The 23,247-nt window shown below is 37.7% G+C and overlaps 1 protein-coding gene across 2 annotated transcripts in view; it reads right to left on the bottom strand.

Annotated features, from left to right (window-relative positions):
- Positions 1–23,247, bottom strand: part of LOC306848900 (retinoic acid receptor alpha-B-like) — a 116,841-nt gene that overhangs the window by 87,994 nt on the left and 5,600 nt on the right. Inside the window, exon 1 of one of the 2 annotated variants that reach the window (XM_079383692.1) lies at positions 17,009–17,336. The exons of the other annotated variant lie outside the window; for it this stretch is intronic. The gene's annotated coding sequence lies outside the window, so the exon portion shown is untranslated. Of the gene's footprint in view, positions 1–17,008; positions 17,337–23,247 lie in introns of those variants that run through there. 2 annotated transcript variants of the gene reach the window in all.

Here is a 23,247-nt window from a genome sequence, read left to right as displayed (position 1 = left end):
AATCATTAGGATATTAAGTAAAGATAATGCTCTATCCAGATATTTCGTAAATTTCCTACCGTAAATATATCAAAACTTACTGTAATACGTAGTAATATGCATTGCATTCAGCTTTCAGATGATGTATAAATCTCAATTTTAAAAACAATTACCCTTATGACTGGTTTTGAGGTCCAGGGTCATATTATAACTAAAGTATAATTTCCGGGGTATATTAATAAAAAGGTCTGTGCTGAGCAATTTTGTGTCAATTTCCAAGGATACATGATGCAAAAAATTCTTTATTCGATACTGCGATCATTTTTTACATACATTAAATTCGCAGCTTGAATTGAAATATACAGACTGCTCAGAACAGTGTAGTAGCAGTGTCAGGTGTTAATTGATTTCTTCCCTTAAATATATAACGTTCAGATTATATCACGCATAATAGAAACGAGTCTTGTTTATTTCAATTGGCTTCATGACAACTGCATTCAGATCACATGGCCATCTATAATGCCCACATTTAGAGAATAGGCACTCCCATCTTAGTAAAAACTACAGCATTTCCAATCCTGCCTGAATCAGTACATGAAATCACCACCTCAAACTGTTTTGAAAACTAATCCCGTCTGAATAGTGCTATTGGCTCAGTCGAGGATCTATGACACATAAGAGCTCATAAACCTTTCCTTTGCAAGAGCTAATCACAGCCAGATTGTGTTTCATTTTAGCAGTTTCGTTAGTGTGTAGAAAACCTGAGCATTCAGAGTAAAGCGTGACTAATCTCATCGTTTTAGCCAGAGCTGTATTTTTTTTAAACTCTGGAAAGTGGGGCAGCGAGCTATGCCATGAAAAATTGAAACTTCCCCCCTCCGGGCCCATGAGCATAAATAGAGAGGCCTTCGTCAGTCTTTCCCCCTCCTTTCCATCCCCCTCTAGGAAAATCAATCCTTCTCTCAGACTTGCGCTAACGTTGCGTGAAGGTGAGGATTACAGTGGGATTAAATACTGTAGACTCTTGCCCTGCCCAGGAAACCAGATTTCCTAGATTATAGATCAGCCTGTACCTGCTGGTGGTGTTGACAGGAGCATTGTTCACTTGTTTGTAAGTACTCAGTCCGAAATCCAGACTAAATGCTAAAGTCCAGGTCTTTATTGATAAGAACGTCTTAAGAAGGAAGCCTTGAAGACCTTTGAGACAACAGTAACACCAATGCAATGGCTGTTGTTAACAAATGTCACATAAAACCGGGCAGAAAACAGGTTCCTGCACACTCTAGTGTGGTTTTAGGTAGTTTAGAAACTAAAACTTCTTGACGGTGAATGTAATATTTCAAATCTTTCCCAGGAGCAAACCTGTTCATAAATTCTTAAAAATACAACTACTTTGGTCTGCTGGGTGTCTTTTTAAGCTTTGCACCAACCAAAAATGAAAATTTTGTCACCGTTTATTCATTACTCACCCCCATGTCGTTGAAACGTAAACACAAAATGAGATTTTCCATACAACAAGTGAAAAAGGACTGTCGAGCTCCTAAAACTATGAAAGCACCATTAAAATAGTCCATAAGCACTGCATTTGTCTTTTGAAGCTACTGTATATAATGGCTTTGTGTGATGAATAGACTGAAAGTCATTTTTCACTCTCAAATCAAATCATTCATGCAAATGATTATGCAGCGCTCAAATTAAATATGGTGCAGATTTCACGCCATGACGCTTGGTCACAAAACACACGAGAATGAATTATGTTTGACGGAGTTAATGTATAAGCTGCACCATAAACGCCATATTTGTTTTGAGAGCTGCATAATGATGTGCATGAATGATTTGATTTGAGAGCAAATAATGACTTGAATTTCATTCTGTTCTCACAAAGCAATCAAGCAGAATTGGAATACAGTCATATGGACCACTTTTATGTTGCTTTTTATCGTGCTTGACAGCCAAAGGTCACTGTTGTTGTGTGAAAGAGTGCGGTGTAAACATTTTTCAGAATTCTCCTGTTGTGTTCCACAGACAGATTAACAGAATACGAATTTGGAATGTGATGACTGATTGTTCATTTTTGGGTCATTTGTTGCTCTCAAATGTAGTTTAGTTTTATCTAGGGGCCTCTCTGTGTATAACATAGGTTCTTCTTTAAAATCTTTTTGCTGATAAGATAGTGTGATTTGTTTTTCTACTACTACTTCTTTTTATGCCCTTTGGGTTTATTGTTACTTTCCCTGCATTATAATTTCTAATATTTGTTTCATCTTTGTGCTTATTGTGTCCAAATAAAAATACTACTATTCATAATAGACATTTCCACAGGGTACAAAAACAACATGTTTTAAGTGTTTCCGTTGGGATTCTGAAGCCTGTGCGTGATCTTGCACAATATGATTCTGAACCAACAAACAGAGGACGGCCTCAAATGGACCCTGACCCAATAAATTATGAACAGAGGTCACTGTATAGCTGTGCTAACATTGTGGTGATCATTAAAAAGAGTTTAAATGTGATTAACACTGACTGATTGGCTGGACAGAAGGAGATATCTTTCATCATCCCAACAGGATCCTGTGCAGAAACACATTTCTATTCTCAAATAACCGTGGGTGACTTCTGACAACAGTATCTGGCAAGAGGACCATGAGACGTCCAGAGGTACAGCGTGTACAGCTGCAGGTCAGAACATGAACGTTGGGAAGTAAATTTCACTGTGAGACATTCAGCACTGGCAGATTCACCGATTTATCAGCTGTAGAAACACAGCGGTACTGCCAGTGCTCTACAGATGTTGAGCCACATCTGTCTTCAATCACACATTAAAAACATGGAGAAGAAGGGTAGGGAATACAGGTATTTGGCAGGCGTGGAGCAGACGTGTCAAACTGAATTACTGGGGAAGAACTGATGGGTTTACAACAGCACAAAATCAGCAGAAAAGAAGCCCATTTGATCATCTCACACAATACACAAAACGCATAAATAAGATGTACTGGCAAATCAACACTCTTATAGCTTTATACTGACTACAAACAGGGGCAAACCATGGTGAGGCAAAAAAAATTAAAATTATAATAATAATTTGCAATAATCTAGAGCTGCACAGTTAATCTAGAAAGAAATCTGGATTACGACTGCCGCGATTAATTGTGAAGAGTGCAAATTGGTGTGTTTTACCATATTATTATAGTGTATGATCTTACTTACGAACACTGGTTTGTAGCACAAACAGTTTTACCGTTTACTGCACTTTATTCTTTTCGCTCTATTTTTTTCGGCTAATGAACCAGAAGTTTCACACATTTTCAGAAAACGGCTTGAAAATAATGTGGATAGAGTGCTGCAGGGACAACCTAAGTTGCGATCACTCTGGTATCTTCCACAAAAAGTTAATAGGATTTTGGTTTACTGCAAAACATAAGCTCTGTGACCAACTAAAGTTTATGATTCTTGCACATTTTTTTCATAAGGATCTTTACAAATGGACAACTTTTATGAAATTTGAGTAAAAAGCAAAAGTTAGTCTGTGATGATCGGTGTGATGTTTAATTTCACTGACAACCTCTGTAGCCCCATACGGCCACTTGTTAGCAACTGCCTTTTTCAAAAACAGCGCAAGTTTAAAAAAATAAATAAATCTGTCATAGAATAAAAGCTTGTATTAACCACAGATCTTATTTCTGGCATTTACAACCCCCCCCCAAATAAAAAAAATACTGCCTTTGGGACGATGGACCAGAGTTTCAAAAGAGCTACCTCAGGTTTTAGTGCTCATTCCAGAATGTCTCTATGCTGCTCAAAATACAAGTTCACTGACTAGGTTCTGCACTGTTGTGAAGGCTGTTACTACCAACAAGGTGTACGATGTAAATACTTTTGTTTTGTAATTAACTTGGGAGTTTCGCAAGAGCTAAACTGAAGTGATTGACAGCTTCAGTGATTATCCCCCTTCAGAGGAGGTCTTTGTTCACTTTTTGTATATAACGTTTTGACACTTTGAATAACAGTTTGGTTCATTATCATTAAGAAGCCCTATGAGATTCTGTTCTCAACAACACAGAAAGAGTATATAAATTGCTACACACTCACACTGACATACACTTATAATACCATGCCAGAATGAGGTCGAGGAAATGATGCAGCCCTTCCAGCTGGGTTTTTTTGTGGCTATCAAAAATGTAGCATAGTCTCTTGGGCTAGCAGACTGGAGTGTTTATTTTACTAGACTGAGACTCATAAGCCAATCCAGACCACACATACTCCGCTCTCCTCCACCCCGCACTCACTCACTCCCTCTATCTAGCACACACTCCTAAATCATTCAGTTATACGCTCACAAATCACATACACGCAGTCAAACACACACTAAACCCAGCCGACAATACAGACGAGGGGAAACAATGTGCACAAAAAGACAAGAGAGCAATGACATCTTCAATCTCTTATGTACAAAACATGCAAACACACACAAAATGCCAGAAACACACACAGGTGCTTTTGCAGACCACACACTCCAAGCTGGGCTTACTTCATTAGACTCGGTGTGCCAAGGTAAGCAGCCAAATTAGGGCTCTCTTCCCAAACTAGAGGGAAGAGTGAAGGATTTTCCATGCTGCGGTTGAGAGTGCCTTCTGCAAAAGGAGGGAGCCCGTGTACTGTAACTATACTGGAATTCTCTTCGTTCATGACAATCAGCGTCAGTTTTAGGGGACCAGTGTGCCTTGAGTCTAAGTACAGATTAACATTAATCATCTGAGAATATACTGTTAAACTATTCTAATTTCATCCAGATCCATCTGTACCAGACTCTTTTGTTTTAGCTTTAAATTGTACCTAGCAATTTGCTGGACTTACCAACCGATTCATGTGTTTCCATTTATGTTTTATGCGTGTCCCAGAGTAACTTGGGACATTATGAGCAGATACAGACATGGGCCCTGTCCCAAATGGCACTCTAAGCCCTTGTGGTCCTCCTTCAAGTCTATACTTTGTGGACATAATGCAGCACAGACTGTTGAGTAACAGTGCCTTTCAAGAAGTCAATTCCCTCTGCGGCCATATTTGCAACGCCTCCAGACAGCCATTTCAGGCATGAAAGTCTAACTCTTATCTATCTGAACATAGAAATACGCATAAGAAACGCATATTGCCAATGGGCATGTTGCGTTAACAATTAGCAACAGGCTCTTATTAAAAGCCTGGATTTCTTATTCTGTGTATTGCACTTTTTCCCCATTTATCGTTGGTAATAGTCTGCTGTGACAAATCAACATATTAGAGATTATTTTAAATTTAAGTGATAATCTTTATCAAACATTGATTTAAATTTGATCAATTATCACAATAATTATCCATTTTTATTCATGGACATTATAATGTTGTGATTCCTAAACTACAATGTTGAATACTATGGATTTTATATAGTTTTATTTTTGATCTATTAGTCAAATTATAGGATTTTAATTGCCTGTTTATCAGTTATCAGTCGTAGCATGAAAATAATTATTAACCAGAATAATAATAACATTGGTTTATAACTAACTGCAAGAGCAAATGTCCAGACTCTGAAAAAGCACTAGAGAGAGGGGTCAAAGCAGGAGGCCAGGATGACTAAGGAGCAGATGGCGATAAAAGTCTTACTCAAGGTCGCAAGCATAGTGTGACAAACAAATTGTGAACGGAGGAATTTTAAGTAGGGAATTTTAGTTTATGCTGGTCTTACTGCAGAGCCGACAACTTTAGCAAGACAATGGGCCTTAAATCAGCTTCTCTGTTTGCCAAGAGGCAACTAGAGACGCAGTGGAGTTATGGTTGACTTCTTCGTCCTGTTCAGGAAAAGTCTAAGAAGCCAAACATAACACATAGCTACTAAATCACATTCATGCAACTGGTCCACACCTTTTAAAAATCAACCTACCAATAAATGAATCAAACATGCCTTTGGTTTAAGATAAATAATCTGCGGATGAATTAAATCACTCATACACAAGCACAAATAATATGAAATGTGAGGAAAGGATCATCCAGAGGAAAGGCGACTCACTGTCACCAAAAAGGGGAAGTCTCTGTTAAAACAGAAGCCATTGGCGCACTTAACACCTCTAAAATGATTGCCAAGATCCCAGGCGTCTCCTCAGAGCTGCTTCCTACGCTGGTGCCAGTGGCGTGGCAGCACTTCCTATTCCAGAGCCTGCTCCACAGGATATCCTGTGTCTCTGGTATCAGCAAACCTCATGTGAGGACCCCATCCAACCTCAATTCCACTCAGGGGAACTTTGTTCCTTTGAGTCTTTTTCTTCTTTTTTTTAAACCATGTCTGGAAACTAATGGTCAGTCTGACCGTTCCTTCCTGAATTTAAGTGACTACTTCAGATTGCATTCTTCATCCAGATTAATTTCCCAATGAGAAGGTTCATTCCTGACAACGGTTTTGCATCACGACTGATATTTACCTTGTTCAATAAATGCAAAACTGTTCCAAAAAAACTGTAACATGCTGATGTTTACCACAGAAAACAATTTCGACGTGTCTAATTTTTTTTTTAAAGAAACACATATAATGGAGCTCTGTTACAAGGCACTGCACCAGAATAAAGCTAAAAATACACACAGTTTTGAAAGTATAGCAACAAAAATGATATGCATTAATTTGACTGTACAAAATTATAACTCCTGTCCTGTCCATACAAAGCCGGCAATCCGTTTAACATTCACATGATGCATATGGCTGCCAATAGATTATTTAAATAGAAACAAAGAAAAAAAATACATAAATAAAAAACATTACATAAAAATATGCAAAGTGCTTTTACAAAGAGCTGCACATTTTTGTTTAAATGGATATACTTCGACTTTGATTTCCATTGTAAGTGTGGTACTGCTTGTTTGTACAAACTGATGAATGCATCCAAATTATTTTCTGCGGTAAACAACAGCATGCCACAGATGTTGTCAAGACAGCTTAACTTGTAGTGAACCAGGAACATTCATTTAAAGCAGCTGTTGTCCTTAAACTGAGGACTGAAATAGTCTAGTTCAGCCTTCGCTTCATTGATCAACATCACAGTGTTTTCGTCACTGAATCCATCAGCTCCAGCATGACTGAATAGCAAACAACCTATTACTTTTTTTAAACAGTGAGGATGTCCTTACAGCACACAATCAAGCAAAGCACTTCCTTTTGCTTTATTCAATACAGTTTCCAAGACATCAAGACCAGACAACAGGACATAATGATCACAACCGTGAGTGCACAGAAACAGCCAAAGAGAGAAGTATTGCACTAATAGCTCATCTGGGCTCCATTCTCATCCCCATTAGGAAGGTCTGCTCCATTGTCATGATAATCCACCAAATGGCCTCTCTTTTCAAGGTCTACAGAGTGTCTGAGGCCACACTAGTATAGGGGAGAACAGAGGAATCCATACATCACATCATAGGACACCTCCATCAGACCAGCCACCTGTTAAGTCTCGTCCTCATGAGAACATCTCCCTCAGATCAACCAATCCCTTTTAAAAGGATCATACAGATCTGAATCGATTGTCTGGGGAGTCTAGCATTATTTAAAGAGGTTTATCAAGTCCGGCTGACTATACAAAATAACATCCTCATGGACTAGTAACACCAAGGATTAACTGGGCTTGTATTTGTTGTGCAAGATCAAACATTTCTAAAGCAGACAACAAAGCACAACAGTGATCAAAAATGTGTTTTGAAATGCTCCACAGGGATAGCAAATGAGCCCAGTTGAAAAAAAAGTAAGGAAATTCAAAAAGTTTCTGTTCCCAATTGGCTTATATCGTGTGGACAAAAAAAAACATAATGGAAGTCAATGGGAACAGAAGCTGTTAGAATAGACTTGATGCAACGAATCAGACTGAGCTTATGGAAAATGGCCCTGCAGAAGTCTCTTTATGGGTCTGTTTCACATGAACTAACCAAACACTTTGATACATCTGTCAATCACAACATCTAGACTTCAGAATGGTGGTTAAATTAGGTTTCCACTTGCATATACTCTTAAAAATAAAAGTTCTTTGTTGGCATCTATAGTTCCATGAAGGACCTTTACGATCTATGGAACCAATCCATTGCACAAAAGGTTCTTTGTAATGGAATATGGTTCTTTACATTATTCTTCACACTCATAAATAAATGTTTCTTTTAAGAACTGGTCATTGAAATGTTGGAAACTTACATTTTTTTATCATATCCCATGGATTCAGAGCAAAATCTCACTAAAAACTCCCAAATCACCTTTTTAGTCTGTACTATACTGTATTAACAAAACCAGCATAACTGTAGCATGATTATGTGTTTTCGAAGAAAGTGTGTAACATGTAGTCTCTTGTCTAACTAAAATATCTTCCTGTGCCTCACTACTCATGGATCTGTGAGCGTCGGCAGTTTCTGGCTATATGAAACAAACAAAAAAAAACAAGCCCCTATCAAGTTTGAAGAACGGCAATAGAGGAATGCACAGGATGAACAACGCTAAAAGCATTTTTACATGCTCGCCATTATGGGGGCAGTCTGCCATGGCTGTGTTACAACTTAGAGAACTAGTGTCCATGGTGCACTGGGGGCTATAAATCAAGAGCGAGGGAACCAGCACAGTGACGCTTCTGCTCCAGATTTACACACGCTATCTGGGTTTTTACGAGTGCATTGAACAAGGAGAGGAGCCTTTGAACTGTTGTGTCATGCCACGAGGAGTTTCAAAGACTCACGGAGGAGATGTGAAGAGGCCCACTGTCATGCACCTCCAAAGATCAGTGGCTCTGTCTGACATGTCCCAACAGATTTTCCACCTTTTTCCACCTCTGAATGCAGGCCACACAGTCGGTTTGTACTGTGAACTAATACAACACTAACATTTCCTAACACAATAACGATTTGCATTTTCTCAAGCATATTTTCTGTCACAGTGTCTTTGCATCTAAGATTTCTTCTGGTCAAAGTTCTAGATATTTATTCCAAAAGACATTATAAATGTTATTCATACATATATTAAAACGACTTAAACTGTAAATTTCATGTCATGTAACCCCCATAAACTTTATTATGAATTAATGCTTCATTATATTTATATATAAAAAACATTAAATATTAAAAACGAGTTTGAAAATGATTCAAATGTGAAGACTCACATGTAATTAAGATGTAGTTTAGTTGGTTACACCACAGGATATTTTTAGTCAATAATTTAAACTTTTTTATCTTAAAAACAGTATTTTTTTTTTCAAAACCTTGAAACCAACATATACCAATACAACCAATACAAAAAGTCTAACCATTTATTTGTCACTGACCATTATTTCTGTTACACCATCTCCCTGCAGAGAAACATAAGCAAGCCATAAAAAAAAAACATCCATGAAACATCTAAATATGAAGTGTATTTTAAAGGTTAACTGCTCTTCTCTCATTTTTCTTTCAACTAGAGGATTTTAAGCATGGAAAAGGTGCTTGTGGCGCCCGAGGTCTGGAATACATATTAGCTGTGAAATCATTTAGTAAATTTTAAGTGTGGTGGGTCTTTGAGTAATTGTATACTGATGGCCCACCTCCAGCGTGAAATTTTTAATTCACCCTCATTTGGTCATGCACCCAGACAGACAGAGCACTTAGAAAATCACATAAACAATTCATAAGTGCGTTCACTTTACATTAATTGTTTCCATTTATTGAACCTGTCAAGTTCATCATATCATATCATCTCATTTTATCCATTACTCCAACTCTCCCTCCATTACTAGAGGGCTGCAGCGAATAAAAGGAAATACAGTTTGGATTAGGACGTCATTGTTCTCTGTATCTACTAAGTATGCAAAAACATGCAAGTCATGTCTGGATCATGCTGGTTTCAAACAGAAAAATGCACCTTTCTCTAAAGATCTTCTTGTGCCCTAATGCTAACATTTTAAGAGGATACACACATGAAACAAAGAGAAAACACTAATGATAGTTGCATGAAACAATGACCGAGCAGGAGTGGTAATCCTAACATGGCTATTTACCTGCCTTGTTCATTTCTTATATTTCCTTTTTTTTGTTGTGCATTTTCAAAACACCACAAGGCGAGATCTTTAACAAGTCTGCAACACACTCAATATTTGTTGCAAAACATTTATTTGGATCAACAATCTTTATTGTTATAAACATGAATTTTGCTGCTATGTAGGGCGGGGAGATAAAACGATAACTATTGCGATGTAATTTTTCTCAATAAAACGATAACAAGAGTTCGATAAATGTTCAATATAATTTTTATGCACCAAAAGGGAAACGAAATAGCATAGCTCATTTGATCCACGGCACATGGACCGTTTATCCAATTTACAAATCACCATAATTTACCATGGATTTACTGTAGTAACACTAACTGCACCATAGTATTATGGCAGTAATATGGGAAGATTATAATTGTTTTTTACAATATTATTAATGTAGACATGAATTAAATTAAATACAATGAATTAAATACAATTACAGTATTTTTTTTTATGAATAAGCTATACAGTAGTGTTACAGTAGTGCATTTATAGGCCTACTAAATGTATTTAGACTACTGTTTTTCATACAAATACCTAGAAAGAATATAGATACATTTTTACCATGGTATTGAGATGCCATAACTGTGGTTATCATGATCTAAATGTATGCCACTATGGAAGACCAGTGGATAATTTTAGTAGAACTCAAACTTTTGGAATAATTACATTTAACCATACCAAAATGTATCATGATAATTATCAATATCGACTATGAAAATGTTTATCGTGATATTTTTTGGCCATATCACCCAGCCCTACTGCTATGCATGAGCATAACAATGTGATTTAAATTGAAGTGACAAATATGAACATACAACTACTGTCCTTCACCCTGAGAACCTCACAAACAGTGCTCAGTGCTTCAGAGTGAGAACTTTGAACTGAAAATTGCCCTAACAAAGCACCATATAACAGTGCGCTGCATGTGGATATGACTTTCCCCCTTCGTGCTATTGGGGTTTACAGAGCTAATCCAGATGTTTTTCCATTCCTTGCACCAAAACTGCTTTAGGGTGACTGAAATAAATATGCCTCTGATGGCAAGAAACAATGGGTGCAGCAAAGCTGTGGTGACTTCATGTGACAGTGGTCCATGCAAGACTTGAGAGGAACCTAAATTACCACAAGCTACTTGTGTAGAAACCATCACGTTCTGAGAGGAAACAAGAAAACACCATCTCATGCTAACACACTGCATGGTCAAGTACGCAACCCTGCCCACCGCTTCCCTTCAAATTTCATTCTCTTTTTCCCAGCTGCCAGGGGGGCAACCAGGCAGACAGAGCCCATTAACACCGGCCGTTAAATAATGACAGAGACCCGGCGCCGCGGCTGGCACACTGTCAAAGTGAGGAGAGAAGGCCAGAGCAGCTTGTTTAATTTACCTCTACCCATCTGTCTCCCGCTGCACAGCCCATGAGCAAGAGTCACTCGCTTCCCGCTATGACATACTCACTATTCCTACATCAGAGACATGCCTAAAAGGAAAACGTCCGATCCTATTCCATTTATATGTCATAAATGCCAGGTTTTGGTATATATATCAAATAAAAACACAAAGCGAGTGTGTCACGGACTATGAGCACATGTTTCTTGTGAAATCATTCCGGTCATTAGAAGTGAGCGTGTCCTCAGATTGCATTGCCCAAGGCTGCATGAGATGCCACTCATCAGGCAATGTGTTCAAAACAAAGATATGTTGCCTAGCTGAAATGCATGTTTTACAAAGGAAATCGTGACTGACAGGAAATAAACACACCTACTTCCTGCTTCTCTTTCAGAAGGTTTAGTCATCAATGTCTTGTCTTTGTCTGCGGATGTTTTAGTAACATTGTCGATGTGAGCAAAGCCTGGGTGGCCTTTTCTTTCAAATATACAAATTGATGGGCAGACATAACATCTTTTATACATTTACCAGGATACAAGAAAGAAGGACCTGTGGGACAAATTGAAAATAATAATACTAATAATTATAATATTATAACATATACATATGTGTATATATATATATATATATATATACGGCCAAAAATATAGTCACCCTTGGTAAATATGATCAAAGAAGGCTGTGAAAATTAATCTGCATTGTTAATCCTTTTGATCTTTTATTTAAAAAAAAAAAAAAAAAAAAAAAAAAAAAAAAAATTCACAAAAATCTAACCTTTCATTGGATAATAAGAATTTAAAATGGGGGGAAAATCATTACGAAATAAATGTTTTTTCTCAAATACACTTTGGACACAATTATTTATCAGCACCCCTAGAAATTCTTATGAGTAAAATATCTCTGAAGTATATTCCCATTCATATTCACAATGTTGAGCACTTCAGGGTGATTATGAACATGAAATTATCCAGCCATGGCTTCCTGTTTCACAGAAATATAAATAGGAGTGAAAACAAAGCCCAAATTCCCTTAATCATCCATCACAATGAGAAAAACCATCTGATGTGCAGCAAAAGATAATTGAGCTTCACAAATTAGTGAAGTGGCTTTAAGAAAAGAGCTAGAGCAGTGAAAATTCCCATTTCCACCATCAGGGCAATAATTAAGAATTTCCAATCAACATAAAATATTACGAAACTGCCTGGAAGAGGACGTGTGTCTATATCGTTATAATGCACGGTGAGAAGGAGAGTTTGAGTGGCTAAAGACTCTTCAAGGACCACAGCTGGAGAATTGCAGAAAATAGTTGAGTCTCAGGGTCAGAAATCCTTAAAAAATAATTTGTCAAACAGCACCTACATCACCACATGTTGTTTGGGAGGATTTCAAGAAAAATTCTCCTAGCTCATCCAAAAACAAACTCCAGCATATTCAGTTATCAGACAGGACTGGAACTTGCAAATGGGACTGGCTTCTATGGTCAGATGAAACTAAAAAATGAGCTTTTTAGCTGCAAACACTGAAGATGGGTTTGGTGAACACAGGGATAAAAAGTACCCCATGTGTACAATGAAATATACTGCTGTATTTGTGATGTTGTGGGCCTATATTTCTGCTGGAGGTCCTGGACATCTTGTTTAGACACACGGCATCTTTGATTCTATCAAATACCAACAGATAAATCAATAAGTGACTGACTCCGTTAGAAATCTCATAATGGGCCATGTTTGGATCTTCCAACCGTACAATAATCCAAACACAAACCTCAAAAACAACACAAAAATGGGTCACTGAGCACAAAACCAAGCTTCTGCCATGGCCTTTCCAGTCCTCTGGCCTGAAATTAGTGGGGTGAACTGAAGAGAAGAAGCACCGTCATGGAGCTGTGAATCTGAAGGGTCTGTAGAGATTCTGGATGAAGGAATGGTCTCTGATCTCTTGTCAGGTGTTCTCTAAACTCATCAGGCATTATAGGAGAAAATTTAGAGCTGTTAAACTGGCAAATGGAGGTTTCAAATAGTACAGAATAAAAGGGTGCCGTTAATTGTGGCCAATGTGTATTAGAGAAAAACATTTATTTCATAATGATATTTCCCCCCCCCCGATTTTAAATGGTTATTATCCACTGAAAGGTTAGATTTTTGTGAATTTTTTAAATAAAATATCAAAAGGATTAACAATCCAGATTAATTTTCACAGCCTTCTTTGATCATATTTACCAAGGGTGTCGATATTTTTGGCCATGATTGCATGCACATATATATATATATATATATATATATATATACACACACACACACACATACATACAATTTAATTTATATATATATATATATAAATTAAAAATCATGTACTCTGTGGTGGGATGACCACAAGATTGATTGATTAATCTGTCTTAAAGTGGCCTTGAATATTAATTGGGCTGGTTTTAGGGTCAGCCGAGTAGGATCACCTGCTTCGCTTGGAGATATTTCCATTGGAAGTGTTATTTTTAACTATTTTAATTTGAAAACACATTTATGGCACAAAAAGGTCAGGTAAACAGCTGCATGTTTATGAGCTGGGTTTAAAGGGTTTTACCATGCTACGTGTCTAACAGCTAAAGCCAACTAGCATAAAACTTTGCAGATAAAATATTTAAAAGTAAACAAACAAAAACTAAAACTAGTTGTATATCACGATTCACTCCTACTTATGAAACATGTTATGACTGAGAACTTATTTGTGTAGGGGTATCAATCATAACAGTACTATGAAAACTATTCGTTTTTGTATGATAAAAAGCTTATGGTTTCTTAATTTTAAGTCACTTTAAATAAACTTTTCTATGACTAGATGCAAATGAGGTGGGAAGTTGGAAAAATTACTTGAAGGAGAACTGAAAAATAGGAGCCGCGACCTAGAAACTTGGGCAGAAATGCTGAATCTAGTCGCATTCCTCAACACCAACAAAAGAAAACATATAAAGAATACACATGTGAGTAAAAATAGTGACAATGCCACTGGCAGGGTGCTAGAGGACAGGTTGTCTGTTTACCAAACAGACAGTGAAAGTCAGGTAGACGATGAAAAAAAAGAGAGGTGAAAATATCCCATGTCAAGAAAGGTCAGCAATTTTTATCATCCTTACATGAATCTCCCTGCAACCCTAGTAAAAATCACAGCAAGGTAAAAATTCTGTCATATGAACTTGTTATTTTCTTCACGATTATGGAGGTGAAAGTCATTTATTCGCAGCTGCATGTTTTCTGATTTAAAAAAAAAAAAAACAATGTCAAAAGATCAGTATCAGTGACTCACACTCATTATGAGTAAGTGGAAAAAAGCACTTGAGAACATTTTAGTAATGAGTAATATGAAAAATTAGATATCATATTTCAAGAAAGGTTTGAGCCAAAAGAAAAATTTATATAAATTAGTTTTATGGGTTTGCACTGGCTGACTATATTAAGAGCTTCTGTGTAAAAATAAAAAAAATCACTTGTTCATTGTAAACATTGATATGTGTTTGTCTATGCAAATATGACACCCAACAGCATCTCTTATTGCTTATTTGCCAACATGGATCATTATAATGACGCTTGAACGGCAACTCAGAAACTTTCTTCATGAAAAGCCTTGTCAATCTACAAAAAAAAAAAAACAATGATACATAGATCAAATATGGTAAATGGAAGCTCTATTATTATGTTTATGAACATTTCTTTTAACTTTAAAACACAGAACAATGCGATGCATATTTCAAATCAGAGAAAAACACCTGTTACAAATCAAAACAGAAAAGTCCATAATGTTACATTGGGGTCTATTTTTACTGAACTCTCCTAAGTGTATGTGAATAAAATTCTAAAACAAAATCTGTTTGTTGAAGCAATTATATCTCTTCAGAAAACTTGGATTAAACCACATGATTCATATGGATTTATTTTACAATGTCTATTCGTAGCTTGAAAATGATGATTACATAGATTTCAAATGGATGAACAATATTTAATTGGGTTCCAAAAATGAACAAAAGTCTTACGTGCTTGGACCGACACGAGGGTGAGTAAATGATGACAGAATGTTTGGGTCAACCAATCCATTAAAGACAGGGATCCAAAATATTTGATCATCAGTTCCATCATACTGTGGACAATTTGAAATGATTAATGAAAGACTACGCTAAAATAGTGGGGGGTTAGAAAAATAGAGAGAGGCATGTCACCTAGTCATATCCAGCGGTGTGAAAATGCAATCTGTTAAAAATCTGATTTCTGAAAAGAAAAGAAAAAAAATGGCAAGGACTTGGACATTGGACTTGCACACTGATTCAGTCAGCTTTGTGTTCCCCTCCCTGCTATTTTGGAATGACAGAGAACATTAGAGAGCCCTGATGGAAGGTTTGAGACAAACACAGCAGGAGGTGATACAGTGAGCATGCACATGCTTTCATGCGCGGAAAAATCAAAATGTCAAGCTTTGTGGCATATGTCTCTGCAGACGACAGGCATGAAAGTGGCAGTGCTTAGAGGAAGCAAATATCGTACCCATTCCGCTTTCTATTGCAGACAGATGGTTGAGGAACTTCCCATTTAGCTGCAAAAACAGAACTAACCCAAAACACCTCGCTTCTTACACCATATGCCGTATAGTTTCAATGCATCACGATCGTGACTCATTTCATCCTCTTACTATTGCAGTTAAACTGATAGTACACTCCAAAAATTAAATTCCCGTCATCGTTTACTCACTTCTCATGTTGTTCTAAATTACTCTTATTCTTCCGAAGAACATAAGAGATATTAGACAGCATGACAATCTCAGTCCCCATTCACTTTCACTGAAATGAAAGTGAATCATGACAGAGCCTCTTATAGCATCTTTGTGTTTCACAGAGGAAATAAAGTAACAGCTTTCAAACAACATTTCAAGGAGTATAATTTCATTACTGTACTAATCTGAATTTTGGGTGAGCTATCCCTTTAAATTGCAGCTTCGGCCAGTGAGCCCAGATATTGTGCTCAGTATTCAGATATTTATATTGCAGGTCGAACCAAAAGCTCTTAAACTAGTTCCAGCCGAGTTAATCCACGGAGGAAATTACTTGCATAGAGGCATTTGTTGCTTTAGTTTGTGACCAAGTTAAATTCATTGTGATATAACAAGGCACTGTACACGTAATTCGCATGTTATACATGCCTATATTATCAAACACATAACATGTAGAAGACTTTTAAAAGCCAGAAAGAATAAATTGCTTGAATGAAGTCGACGCGCGACGAAATTCAAGTCGCTCAGCTAGCGCAGCGCGGCGACGCTTTGCATGAAAGACCTGCTGCTAGAGCTCTCAATGACACATTGCTCATTCAGGTGAGAGAACAATATAGCGCATTTTATTACGTAGCTGCCGCAGACCGGTCATTATTTCCCCCGTATGCGGTTTCGATCAAACTCAGCGGACAGATTTACAGTTAAGTAGCACACCGCATCTGAGCGCCGAAAGACGCGCCTATTCACGGCTCCACATCTGTCAAGACGCTATCAATACAACTACCTGTCAGCCTAGCAATTGTACTGGCACGTAAATAGAGAGCGCCAATACCTGTTGACTCCTCCTACCGCTGTGTTGGTTGGTGGAATTTAAAGCCCGAGACGCTTTAATTTCTCTCCCGAATGTGGTTCTTCTCCGCCGGTGAGTTGTTCGACGGAACGCGGGAGGTAAATGTCCGCACTGACAGTTCAACGAAGCGAGAAAACTGATGTAGCCTACATTCGCTGGGCAGCGGAGGAATGATGCACTGCACAGAGCAGACAAGCAGCCATTGAGGTCACGTGTGAGCTGGTGAAACCGAACACCGGCCAGCCTACGCCACCGTCTCCTCCCATTCCCCCCTTGCGCGCGCGGTGTCACTTCAGGGCAAGATACCACTGAACATAAGCTCAGCTGGTGCCTGCCTTTATATAACCGCGGCGCGTTGTGCAGGAAGTTTAGTGCTTTTGCATCGGGGCAAGGCTATGTTTCAGGTCACTGCTGGCTAGAACAACATAGACATCATCTACAAGCTCTTGCAGAATTACGCTGTAAAAATGAAAAGATATGCATAATAGAAGAACTATTTGTGACCCTCGACCACAAAACCAGCCATAAGGGTCAATTTTTTTTAAATTGAGATTTTATACATCATCTGAAAGCTCAATAAATAAGATTTATATTGATGCTATGATAGGACAATATTTGGCCTAGATACAAATAGGATATAACTATTTGAAAATCTGGAATGTGAGGGTGCAAAAAAATCTAAGTATTGAGAAAATCGTCTTTAAAGTTGTCCAAATGAAGTCCTTAGCAATGCATATTACTAATCAAAAATTAAGTTTTGATATATTTGCGGAAGGAAATTTACAAAATATCTTCACGGAAAATGATCTTTTCTTAATATCCTAATGATTTTTGGCATGAAAGAAAAATCGAGACAGAACTCTAGAAAATTCTAGGTGGGCCGGAAACATAGTCAAGAGAGACATGTGTCCTGTTCCTGACAACTCGAGAACTGCCAAAAATTTTGCATTGGAAGTAGGCAAATGAAAACCTGCTGCATTTAAATGTAACAATTTGTGCTGTGGTTTGAATATGAGTGAATGATAAAACTGCAGTTGAAAGGATCACACCTATGATTATCAAAGTAAAAATGAGCATGTAAGTGGATTGAAGAGGTTTGTCTATATCAGAGGTTCTCAACCAGGGGGCCAGGGCCCACTAGGGGGCCTCAAGATGATTTTAAAATGAACCAAATCAAGGTGCAGTTTTAATTCGCCCTTTTAAGATCTGTCTTGAAAAAGCCTAGTTTCTAGACCTGAAAAGGTCATGTAAATTATTGCATGGGCATTTTATAGTGAATTAAAAAACAATTCTAGATATGCCAAGCTCTTAAAAAAATTGTGGGGTAGAAATTGTGAATAAAAAATGTTTTTAAATCTTTGTTCTTAAACATTACATCCAGGATCGGAGTCAAAAGGTTGAGAACCACTGGTCTATTTACATGAAGATCTTAATCTGAGTAATTCCTTATTGTTATTTTTTTGGCAATAATCAGACTACTTTTGTATACATGTAAATGTAGCCAATGAAACTGTCTACACTGGAAACGTCAATGGCAGTGATTCGACACATTCAGTTGACCGACATATATAAAATATTTTGCACTGTGCATTGCTAGTTGCTATTTGAATAGATTATTATGATAATTCCTCTTTAGAGCCTATGTATTAAATAACATTTGGTCCTTGAAAAAAGGAACTCATGTAAATTTTGTAGGTCCTGTAAACTCCTATCAATCTAAAATAAAAGTGTATTGTTAAAAATATGATATAGTTTAAACAGCACCATTTTGATGGAACAGGGGTATGAGGAACAAAATGGAATCCATAAATTTCTGCAAGAACTCTATAAACACGATCAACAGTTCCTCCAGTAACATTAAATCATATGGAAAAGGCTTTGAAACAAATAGAGGAAATATATTAAAGTTCCTTGAGTGCACAGTAGAATATTTGAGCCATCATAAGGTGCCTAGAAGTTCCACCAGTCTGTAAATCTGAAAAACCCTAAATGGTGCCTTAAGTATCTTTTCATTTTTACAGTGTATAATATGGTAGTAGAGCACTCCAAAAGGCTTCAAGCAACATTTGCATTGCTGTCCTTTGTGGTCTCAGAACAGATGTGTCAACATAGTGATGTGCACTGTGTGAAAAACAACTCCAAGCACCATTGATCTTGTGATGATGCCTTGAATTTACACAAGCTCTGAACATCCACACTCTTATAGTATATGACCTTTCACCACTTTACTGTGATGAAAAGGACACCGTATCAATGTTGCAAAAGGTCTTCTTTTGCAATGAAGAATTTCAAACAGAAGAGAAGCCACTAAACAGTCAGTGAAACAGACTGTAAGCCACTAAAGAAGAAAAATCAAGCCAGATTGTTGGACTAAGTAGGTTAATGGCTCGTTTCCACTGAGCGGTACAGTACGGTACGGTACACAATTATGTCCGTTTCCATTGTCAGAAGTTGTGACTGTTACCAAAATAGCGAACCATACCGTACCACTTTTTTGGTACCCTTTCGTTGGGGTACTTAGCACAGCAAAGGGTACTAAAAGGGTGGAGCTAAACTCACTGCAGAAGTTGATTGGTTTACCAGAATCGTCACTTTTGCGTTATACTAGGGGATAAAGCTTCTCCTTCACTCGTTCCGCTGTGTTCTGCTTATTACATCAGTGCGCAAACACACACAAAAAATATAACAGTGTATTTTATGCTTTTATATTTTCACACAGATAATAACTGTTTCTTAATATGTGTTCATCTGTTCTTGTGGACTTTTGAAACTTTTCATTGCCCAAAAACCCGTGTAATTTTCAAAATATTACTGTTATTCTGTCATGAAATGTCGTTTTTTGAGAGTTTTTCAGGCGAGAATGTAGTTGTTTAAAACTCAAATCTGCGGTTTATTTATAAAGATATAGCGCCTATTTGAAAATTTGCTATGCCGATTTCAAAGCTCCAGGCGATCACCGGGTGCTCCGTGCTCATGTATCCACCTTATGCACGGCTAGTCCTACCGACATTTGCCGCTGGCTCTGATGTCTCTGTAGTGATTAAATGAGAATCAATTTGTTTTGTGTATATTTAACAGGCATTCGTGGTCTCATGAATCTATTATTTGTTCCTGGTCATATCATTTTGACTGCACACAAAGTTTAACTTTATATTTATTTTGAACTTTACCGTAGTAACTTGCAGCGCTGACTTTGTAGCAAACGTTTGACTGTGAATTGTTTGCTTTTGTCTTTATTTCCTCTTATATAAGCCTCTTATACTTTGTACTTATACTTTTATAATGGCTATTATTGTGAGATGGTCCTCACTACAGAACACAAGATCCAGGGAGTGTGGTTGGATCTAGATCCAACTCCTCCCACCTTACATCTAAACCTACCCGTCTCCACCCCCTGATCCCTAAACCCACCCATCCCCACCCCTAAACCTACCATCTCCACCCCCTGCATGTGGGTCCAACCCCGCCCCCTGGATGTTTGTTCTGCAGTGAGGGGCTACTGATTATTGTTCATTAAAACTGACATAAAAGAGGTAGAGTTGTGCTTATTGTCACGCTTTATTGTCGGTCGCTACTTTCCGGCACACACCACGCCTATCAAGTAAAGGGTACTGTTGGCAGTGGAAACGCAAGCCTGATCAGGGGTACCCGTACCGAATCGTACTGTACTGAACTGTACTATACCGTACCGCTCAGTGGAAACGAGGCATAAGAGACCTGGTGAGACCAACAAAGACTGGTTTAATCTGCACCCCCCCCCCCCCCCCCACACACACACACAGCAGGGAAGTGTCGTCAGTTTGTCTCCTCTCATCTTGTTTACATGAGCTATTTCTAGGAGCAGCCTTTGCCTCTACTTGTTTGCTACTCATCATTGTGTACAATATTACTGCCCGCTCTGAGTGACCCCTCTTGGTATTCTTGCTGTGTGTTTGCGAATAGTACAACTGCTGAAAGAATGCCAAGACCTTTTGCCTATATGGCCCATCACCTTGCAAATGAGGGAACGTCCCATTAACAGAAGAGGAAAAATAAACTATCCTTTAGATGGAGTCATGTCACATGTGGTTTGCTTGGCCTAAGGGCTTCAATGGCTGTTCTAATGACTCATAATCCCTTTCTTCAACTTATGAAAAAATAAAATGTAAGATATTTGGGGGAAATCTATTTTTTCTTGATTCTTTATTTAGAAACACATCACATGTCTAGGGTTATATGGAGGCTTTAGAGTGCTCATAATCAGACAGGACAATCTCTCCAAAGAATAAAATTGAGTTTTGGCAGAGTCTTTAACCCTAATTATGCAAAACATTATGGTTACAGCTTTGGTTAAATGTTTTGCAGTTTTTATTGCTGTGTTACTTCATGTTATGAATTCTTCAGAAGTATAATGGAACTAAATGGTGAAGCCTATGACGTCACATGACCATTTCAAACAGGGGCCTTCAAACTTTGTCCAGGTTTTTGACTTGAGGTCTTTATCAAGAAAAGTCTTAAGATCCCTGTTTTAAATGGTCACTTTAAATGGTTTCACCATATTCAGCACATAAAATCAAGCTTCGCATTTTAAACCTAGTCTATTCAAACATGTGTATATTATCATTTTAATGTAATTACTCTACATATGTACCTAAAGATGCCTACAAAGACTCATTAAATTTATCAAAAATATTAAGTAGCATTATTAATAAAGACTATGGATATACAAAGACTGTTAACTCCTATTACTTATTAATGGGAGAAACTGCAGCGTGCAATGTGGTGCAATAATTCTGAATAAAACAGCCAATTGCTGATTGGTAAAGTCAACATTTATGGGGCAGTTCATTTCAGATTTTGTTGCTGATTTGAAATATGTAATTTAATTGTGAGTTCAGGAAGCAGTTTTTGAGATTTCAGGATTCCCCCTTTCATTTAGATAGGACTTGGTCTTGGATAGCCGAAATAGCTGCCCAGAGGCATTGCAAATATTGCCGCAGAGTGAACAGACTTTCCTTGACAGATTGAAAGACTTACCTTTAATAAACAGCTTTGCATACAATTGATAAGAGTGTTACACTGAAATGATCTGCTCAATGAAAGCACTGGTCTGATTTTGGCTCATATTTCCATCCTGAATCTGTTTAACACGTAAGAATAGTGAAATTAAGTGATCAGCCCTGAAATTTCTCAGTACTTGGGTTAAGTGAGCTTGTAATTTTTTGTCATTGAGTAATTGCACAAGGCTTTTTTGTCTATGGCCTTTGTATCCTATCTAGAGTATACACCTAAAACCCCTCTGTGTTTTGACGGGTCACAAGACTTGACCAGAGGAAATGAGCTGGGAACGCAAGCCTGTGAAGATCCTATCAGAGGGTGGGAAAGACCTAGTGCCGTTTAGCATCCCACCACTTCAAAGAGGACAGACTTACTACTGATCCACACACACACTGGTTCACAAAGGCAGGCACAGATAGTCACGGATCTCCAAACGAGTACAGTCTTCTCTGCCATCCTCGCACCATCTCATCAAGAGCCTTTAAAAAGCTATAACAAGTTTAATTTTCTGAAACGCACTCTTTGAATACTTCCAGCCCTGGATAGCAAAATCTGCTTCATGGGGTTTAGCCTGTCTGAAAGCATGTGGTAAGCCTTGTGGAATGTTTTAAATGACTCCCAGATGCGGGCAGTGAACGTACTTAACCCTTTAGCATCTATAGGCAGAGCAATCAGGTTTACTTTTATTTTAAGTGCATGTGTTGGCGTACTTTTATGTCTCCTTTATTTTCTTTGCCAACCGTCAGTGATTGTAAGGGCTGTTTCAAATCTTTCTCAGCTCTCTTTGATAACCTTAAATATATGTTAACAATGCAGTCATTCCATTCCATAGTGTTTATAGAAAAAAGTAACATATAACATTACAAATTATGCAGAATTTTACATTTATCAATTAATAGCAAGTTAGGCATACAGACGGTTTAGTCACCATAATACTTAACAGTTGTTGTTATTGATTTTATGACAATAATTATTCCTCTTTTATTAGACTATTTGTGCCATTTATTAGCTTTCAAACATGTCTAGAGTTGTTTTACTGGAGTATCAACACCCTTCATGTGTGAGTACTAGAGTTCTAGTATGATTGTTGGTGCCTTCGGTTCAGAGAAAGGAAGTCTTGTGTTTGTGAATCTGCTGCTTGGGAGGGCGATCATATCGAAATGACTGATATCCTTTAAAGAAAC

The sequence above is a fragment of the Barbus barbus genome (assembly GCF_936440315.1).
Source record: "Barbus barbus genome assembly, chromosome: 3".
Taxonomy (NCBI): Eukaryota; Metazoa; Chordata; class Actinopteri; order Cypriniformes; family Cyprinidae; genus Barbus; species Barbus barbus.
Note: the sequence above shows the minus strand (reverse complement) of the source record. Positions and strands in the feature narration are given on the sequence as shown.